Raw genomic sequence first — 7,388 nt, forward strand, 5'->3', positions numbered from 1 at the left:
TAGTTTTGTGAGAAATTGATTTTATTAGAAATTACAGTGATAAATTAATAAATTAAAATTAAGTTTCGGGTCATTTCGGGTCGACCCGCCGCCCCGTAAACCTGAAATTTTCGGGTTCGGGTCAGCATACCTGACCCGTCACGGGTTGGCGGGTCGGGGTTCGGGTCAACAGATTTTCTGGCGGGTCTGTTGACCCGAACCCGACCCGCCAACCTGATTTGGACCCGAATTGCCACCCCTAACTGCAAGCGTGAAGGATTGATTTCATGATAATTTAGAGTTGCGGGATGAGGGAAAAAAACAGGGTGCAAATCAATAACAAAAAAAAATATAAAGTAAATAAATAAAAGGATAAGAGGAAAATGCTTGAATTGACGCTTAAAATGAATTTCGGTCTAGAAAAGCCACACTGCTTCGCAGGACGGGGTAGTTTAAAAGAATAAAGCGAAAGGAACATGGCGGGTGCGATCATACCAGCACTAATGCACCGGATCCCATCAGAACTCCGAAGTTAAGCGTGCTTGGGCGAGAGTAGTACTAGGATGGGTGACCCCCTGGGAAGTCCTCGTGTTGCACCCCTCTCTTTTTTGTTTCGAAATCCAAATTTCCTATTCGTTCTTTATCCTGTAGTAATTTAGCTCCGTCGGAACGATTGCTTAATATTTTGCTTCTTGTCGAAGCGTGAAGGAGGATCTGAAGGCGCGAGACAAATCAGGAACGGTACGGCTCGATCAAAGCCCGGATCGTCGCTCAAATTTGTCGGCGCAAATGTATCACCGCAACTAGGGGTGGCAATTTTCGACACGACCTGAAAACACGACACGAACCTAACACGAAATTAATGGGTTTGGGTTGAGGTTTCGGGAATTCGGGTCAGAATCGGGTTGGACCCGATGAACCCGAAAAGAAAACCGGTCGATTTCGGGTCAACCCGTGGTGACCTGATATGACCCGATATGACCCGTTTACGAATTAAAAATAATTTAATAAACATAAAAATAATTTTATCTAACTAAACTAAGTTATTCTTTTTTTCAAAGGCATTAATTACTTAATCCTAAACGAATTTATTTAATTTGTGTGAAGTTGAAATTATTATACTTGGACAAATAATATATTATATTATTTTTCACTTTTGTATTGTTTTAATTTATTTTATATTTTGCTTGGGATAAAACACTTTTACGGTGTTTAATTTATTTTAGATTTGATTTGGAATCATTTATTTAAATTTTTATTACTTGATTATGTAATTAGTTTTGTGAGAAATTGATTTTATTAGAAATTACAGTGATAAATTAATAAATTAAAATTAAGTTTCGGGTCATTTCGGGTCGACCCGCCGCCCCGTAAACCTGAAATTTTCGGGTTCGGGTCAGCATACCTGACCCGTCACGGGTTGGCGGGTCGGGGTTCGGGTCAACAGATTTTCTGGCGGGTCTGTTGACCCGAACCCGACCCGCCAACCTGATTTGGACCCGAATTGCCACCCCTAACTGCAAGCGTGAAGGATTGATTTCATGATAATTTAGAGTTGCGGGATGAGGGAAAAAAACAGGGTGCAAATCAATAACAAAAAAAAATATAAAGTAAATAAATAAAAGGATAAGAGGAAAATGCTTGAATTGACGCTTAAAATGAATTTCGGTCTAGAAAAGCCACACTGCTTCGCAGGACGGGGTAGTTTAAAAGAATAAAGCGAAAGGAACATGGCGGGTGCGATCATACCAGCACTAATGCACCGGATCCCATCAGAACTCCGAAGTTAAGCGTGCTTGGGCGAGAGTAGTACTAGGATGGGTGACCCCCTGGGAAGTCCTCGTGTTGCACCCCTCTCTTTTTTGTTTCGAAATCCAAATTTCCTATTCGTTCTTTATCCTGTAGTAATTTAGCTCCGTCGGAACGATTGCTTAATATTTTGCTTCTTGTCGAAGCGTGAAGGAGGATCTGAAGGCGCGAGACAAATCAGGAACGGTACGGCTCGATCAAAGCCCGGATCGTCGCTCAAATTTGTCGGCGCAAATGTATCACCGCAACTAGGGGTGGCAATTTTCGACACGACCTGAAAACACGACACGAACCTAACACGAAATTAATGGGTTTGGGTTGAGGTTTCGGGAATTCGGGTCAGAATCGGGTTGGACCCGATGAACCCGAAAAGAAAACCGGTCGATTTCGGGTCAACCCGTGGTGACCTGATATGACCCGATATGACCCGTTTACGAATTAAAAATAATTTAATAAACATAAAAATAATTTTATCTAACTAAACTAAGTTATTCTTTTTTTCAAAGGCATTAATTACTTAATCCTAAACGAATTTATTTAATTTGTGTGAAGTTGAAATTATTATACTTGGACAAATAATATATTATATTATTTTTCACTTTTGTATTGTTTTAATTTATTTTATATTTTGCTTGGGATAAAACACTTTTACGGTGTTTAATTTATTTTAGATTTGATTTGGAATCATTTATTTAAATTTTTATTACTTGATTATGTAATTAGTTTTGTGAGAAATTGATTTTATTAGAAATTACAGTGATAAATTAATAAATTAAAATTAAGTTTCGGGTCATTTCGGGTCGACCCGCCGCCCCGTAAACCAGAAATTTTCGGGTTCGGGTCAGCATACCTGACCCGTCACGGGTTGGCGGGTCGGGGTTCGGGTCAACAGATTTTCTGGCGGGTCTGTTGACCCGAACCCGACCCGCCAACCTGATTTGGACCCGAATTGCCACCCCTAACTGCAAGCGTGAAGGATTGATTTCATGATAATTTAGAGTTGCGGGATGAGGGAAAAAAACAGGGTGCAAATCAATAACAAAAAAAAATATAAAGTAAATAAATAAAAGGATAAGAGGAAAATGCTTGAATTGACGCTTAAAATGAATTTCGGTCTAGAAAAGCCACACTGCTTCGCAGGACGGGGTAGTTTAAAAGAATAAAGCGAAAGGAACATGGCGGGTGCGATCATACCAGCACTAATGCACCGGATCCCATCAGAACTCCGAAGTTAAGCGTGCTTGGGCGAGAGTAGTACTAGGATGGGTGACCCCCTGGGAAGTCCTCGTGTTGCACCCCTCTCTTTTTTGTTTCGAAATCCAAATTTCCTATTCGTTCTTTATCCTGTAGTAATTTAGCTCCGTCGGAACGATTGCTTAATATTTTGCTTCTTGTCGAAGCGTGAAGGAGGATCTGAAGGCGCGAGACAAATCAGGAACGGTACGGCTCGATCAAAGCCCGGATCGTCGCTCAAATTTGTCGGCGCAAATGTATCACCGCAACTAGGGGTGGCAATTTTCGACACGACCTGAAAACACGACACGAACCTAACACGAAATTAATGGGTTTGGGTTGAGGTTTCGGGAATTCGGGTCAGAATCGGGTTGGACCCGATGAACCCGAAAAGAAAACCGGTCGATTTCGGGTCAACCCGTGGTGACCTGATATGACCCGATATGACCCGTTTACGAATTAAAAATAATTTAATAAACATAAAAATAATTTTATCTAACTAAACTAAGTTATTCTTTTTTTCAAAGGCATTAATTACTTAATCCTAAACGAATTTATTTAATTTGTGTGAAGTTGAAATTATTATACTTGGACAAATAATATATTATATTATTTTTCACTTTTGTATTGTTTTAATTTATTTTATATTTTGCTTGGGATAAAACACTTTTACGGTGTTTAATTTATTTTAGATTTGATTTGGAATCATTTATTTAAATTTTTATTACTTGATTATGTAATTAGTTTTGTGAGAAATTGATTTTATTAGAAATTACAGTGATAAATTAATAAATTAAAATTAAGTTTCGGGTCATTTCGGGTCGACCCGCCGCCCCGTAAACCAGAAATTTTCGGGTTCGGGTCAGCATACCTGACCCGTCACGGGTTGGCGGGTCGGGGTTCGGGTCAACAGATTTTCTGGCGGGTCTGTTGACCCGAACCCGACCCGCCAACCTGATTTGGACCCGAATTGCCACCCCTAACTGCAAGCGTGAAGGATTGATTTCATGATAATTTAGAGTTGCGGGATGAGGGAAAAAAACAGGGTGCAAATCAATAACAAAAAAAAATATAAAGTAAATAAATAAAAGGATAAGAGGAAAATGCTTGAATTGACGCTTAAAATGAATTTCGGTCTAGAAAAGCCACACTGCTTCGCAGGACGGGGTAGTTTAAAAGAATAAAGCGAAAGGAACATGGCGGGTGCGATCATACCAGCACTAATGCACCGGATCCCATCAGAACTCCGAAGTTAAGCGTGCTTGGGCGAGAGTAGTACTAGGATGGGTGACCCCCTGGGAAGTCCTCGTGTTGCACCCCTCTCTTTTTTGTTTCGAAATCCAAATTTCCTATTCGTTCTTTATCCTGTAGTAATTTAGCTCCGTCGGAACGATTGCTTAATATTTTGCTTCTTGTCGAAGCGTGAAGGAGGATCTGAAGGCGCGAGACAAATCAGGAACGGTACGGCTCGATCAAAGCCCGGATCGTCGCTCAAATTTGTCGGCGCAAATGTATCACCGCAACTAGGGGTGGCAATTTTCGACACGACCTGAAAACACGACACGAACCTAACACGAAATTAATGGGTTTGGGTTGAGGTTTCGGGAATTCGGGTCAGAATCGGGTTGGACCCGATGAACCCGAAAAGAAAACCGGTCGATTTCGGGTCAACCCGTGGTGACCTGATATGACCCGATATGACCCGTTTACGAATTAAAAATAATTTAATAAACATAAAAATAATTTTATCTAACTAAACTAAGTTATTCTTTTTTTCAAAGGCATTAATTACTTAATCCTAAACGAATTTATTTAATTTGTGTGAAGTTGAAATTATTATACTTGGACAAATAATATATTATATTATTTTTCACTTTTGTATTGTTTTAATTTATTTTATATTTTGCTTGGGATAAAACACTTTTACGGTGTTTAATTTATTTTAGATTTGATTTGGAATCATTTATTTAAATTTTTATTACTTGATTATGTAATTAGTTTTGTGAGAAATTGATTTTATTAGAAATTACAGTGATAAATTAATAAATTAAAATTAAGTTTCGGGTCATTTCGGGTCGACCCGCCGCCCCGTAAACCTGAAATTTTCGGGTTCGGGTCAGCATACCTGACCCGTCACGGGTTGGCGGGTCGGGGTTCGGGTCAACAGATTTTCTGGCGGGTCTGTTGACCCGAACCCGACCCGCCAACCTGATTTGGACCCGAATTGCCACCCCTAACTGCAAGCGTGAAGGATTGATTTCATGATAATTTAGAGTTGCGGGATGAGGGAAAAAAACAGGGTGCAAATCAATAACAAAAAAAAATATAAAGTAAATAAATAAAAGGATAAGAGGAAAATGCTTGAATTGACGCTTAAAATGAATTTCGGTCTAGAAAAGCCACACTGCTTCGCAGGACGGGGTAGTTTAAAAGAATAAAGCGAAAGGAACATGGCGGGTGCGATCATACCAGCACTAATGCACCGGATCCCATCAGAACTCCGAAGTTAAGCGTGCTTGGGCGAGAGTAGTACTAGGATGGGTGACCCCCTGGGAAGTCCTCGTGTTGCACCCCTCTCTTTTTTGTTTCGAAATCCAAATTTCCTATTCGTTCTTTATCCTGTAGTAATTTAGCTCCGTCGGAACGATTGCTTAATATTTTGCTTCTTGTCGAAGCGTGAAGGAGGATCTGAAGGCGCGAGACAAATCAGGAACGGTACGGCTCGATCAAAGCCCGGATCGTCGCTCAAATTTGTCGGCGCAAATGTATCACCGCAACTAGGGGTGGCAATTTTCGACACGACCTGAAAACACGACACGAACCTAACACGAAATTAATGGGTTTGGGTTGAGGTTTCGGGAATTCGGGTCAGAATCGGGTTGGACCCGATGAACCCGAAAAGAAAACCGGTCGATTTCGGGTCAACCCGTGGTGACCTGATATGACCCGATATGACCCGTTTACGAATTAAAAATAATTTAATAAACATAAAAATAATTTTATCTAACTAAACTAAGTTATTCTTTTTTTCAAAGGCATTAATTACTTAATCCTAAACGAATTTATTTAATTTGTGTGAAGTTGAAATTATTATACTTGGACAAATAATATATTATATTATTTTTCACTTTTGTATTGTTTTAATTTATTTTATATTTTGCTTGGGATAAAACACTTTTACGGTGTTTAATTTATTTTAGATTTGATTTGGAATCATTTATTTAAATTTTTATTACTTGATTATGTAATTAGTTTTGTGAGAAATTGATTTTATTAGAAATTACAGTGATAAATTAATAAATTAAAATTAAGTTTCGGGTCATTTCGGGTCGACCCGCCGCCCCGTAAACCTGAAATTTTCGGGTTCGGGTCAGCATACCTGACCCGTCACGGGTTGGCGGGTCGGGGTTCGGGTCAACAGATTTTCTGGCGGGTCTGTTGACCCGAACCCGACCCGCCAACCTGATTTGGACCCGAATTGCCACCCCTAACTGCAAGCGTGAAGGATTGATTTCATGATAATTTAGAGTTGCGGGATGAGGGAAAAAAACAGGGTGCAAATCAATAACAAAAAAAAATATAAAGTAAATAAATAAAAGGATAAGAGGAAAATGCTTGAATTGACGCTTAAAATGAATTTCGGTCTAGAAAAGCCACACTGCTTCGCAGGACGGGGTAGTTTAAAAGAATAAAGCGAAAGGAACATGGCGGGTGCGATCATACCAGCACTAATGCACCGGATCCCATCAGAACTCCGAAGTTAAGCGTGCTTGGGCGAGAGTAGTACTAGGATGGGTGACCCCCTGGGAAGTCCTCGTGTTGCACCCCTCTCTTTTTTGTTTCGAAATCCAAATTTCCTATTCGTTCTTTATCCTGTAGTAATTTAGCTCCGTCGGAACGATTGCTTAATATTTTGCTTCTTGTCGAAGCGTGAAGGAGGATCTGAAGGCGCGAGACAAATCAGGAACGGTACGGCTCGATCAAAGCCCGGATCGTCGCTCAAATTTGTCGGCGCAAATGTATCACCGCAACTAGGGGTGGCAATTTTCGACACGACCTGAAAACACGACACGAACCTAACACGAAATTAATGGGTTTGGGTTGAGGTTTCGGGAATTCGGGTCAGAATCGGGTTGGACCCGATGAACCCGAAAAGAAAACCGGTCGATTTCGGGTCAACCCGTGGTGACCTGATATGACCCGATATGACCCGTTTACGAATTAAAAATAATTTAATAAACATAAAAATAATTTTATCTAACTAAACTAAGTTATTCTTTTTTTCAAAGGCATTAATTACTTAATCCTAAACGAATTTATTTAATTTGTGTGAAGTTGAAATTATTATACTTGGACAAATAATATAT

At 39.9% G+C, this 7,388-nt stretch overlaps 6 non-coding genes across 6 annotated transcripts; all 6 read left to right on the forward strand.

Annotated features, from left to right (window-relative positions):
• The first annotated feature begins 460 nt into the window (after nt 1–460).
• On the forward strand, nt 461–579 carry LOC140034820 (5S ribosomal RNA). Its single transcript, XR_011838680.1, has one exon. It is a non-coding gene; the product is annotated as a 5S ribosomal RNA (ribosomal RNA).
• Nucleotides 580–1,714: 1,135 nt separating this feature from the next.
• On the forward strand, nt 1,715–1,833 carry LOC140034832 (5S ribosomal RNA). The gene has a single exon (XR_011838693.1). It is a non-coding gene; the product is annotated as a 5S ribosomal RNA (ribosomal RNA).
• Nucleotides 1,834–2,968: 1,135 nt separating this feature from the next.
• On the forward strand, nt 2,969–3,087 carry LOC140034843 (5S ribosomal RNA). Its single transcript, XR_011838704.1, has one exon. It is a non-coding gene; the product is annotated as a 5S ribosomal RNA (ribosomal RNA).
• A 1,135-nt stretch (nt 3,088–4,222) lies between these two features.
• Nucleotides 4,223–4,341, forward strand: LOC140034854 (5S ribosomal RNA). Its single transcript, XR_011838715.1, has one exon. It is a non-coding gene; the product is annotated as a 5S ribosomal RNA (ribosomal RNA).
• Nucleotides 4,342–5,476: 1,135 nt separating this feature from the next.
• LOC140034865 (5S ribosomal RNA) lies at nt 5,477–5,595 on the forward strand. Its single transcript, XR_011838726.1, has one exon. It is a non-coding gene; the product is annotated as a 5S ribosomal RNA (ribosomal RNA).
• Nucleotides 5,596–6,730: 1,135 nt separating this feature from the next.
• LOC140034877 (5S ribosomal RNA) lies at nt 6,731–6,849 on the forward strand. The gene has a single exon (XR_011838738.1). It is a non-coding gene; the product is annotated as a 5S ribosomal RNA (ribosomal RNA).
• The last annotated feature ends 539 nt before the right edge of the window (nt 6,850–7,388 follow it).

Source organism: Coffea arabica, unplaced genomic scaffold (genome assembly GCF_036785885.1).
Source record: "Coffea arabica cultivar ET-39 unplaced genomic scaffold, Coffea Arabica ET-39 HiFi ptg000200l, whole genome shotgun sequence".
Classification (NCBI taxonomy): Eukaryota; Viridiplantae; Streptophyta; class Magnoliopsida; order Gentianales; family Rubiaceae; genus Coffea; species Coffea arabica.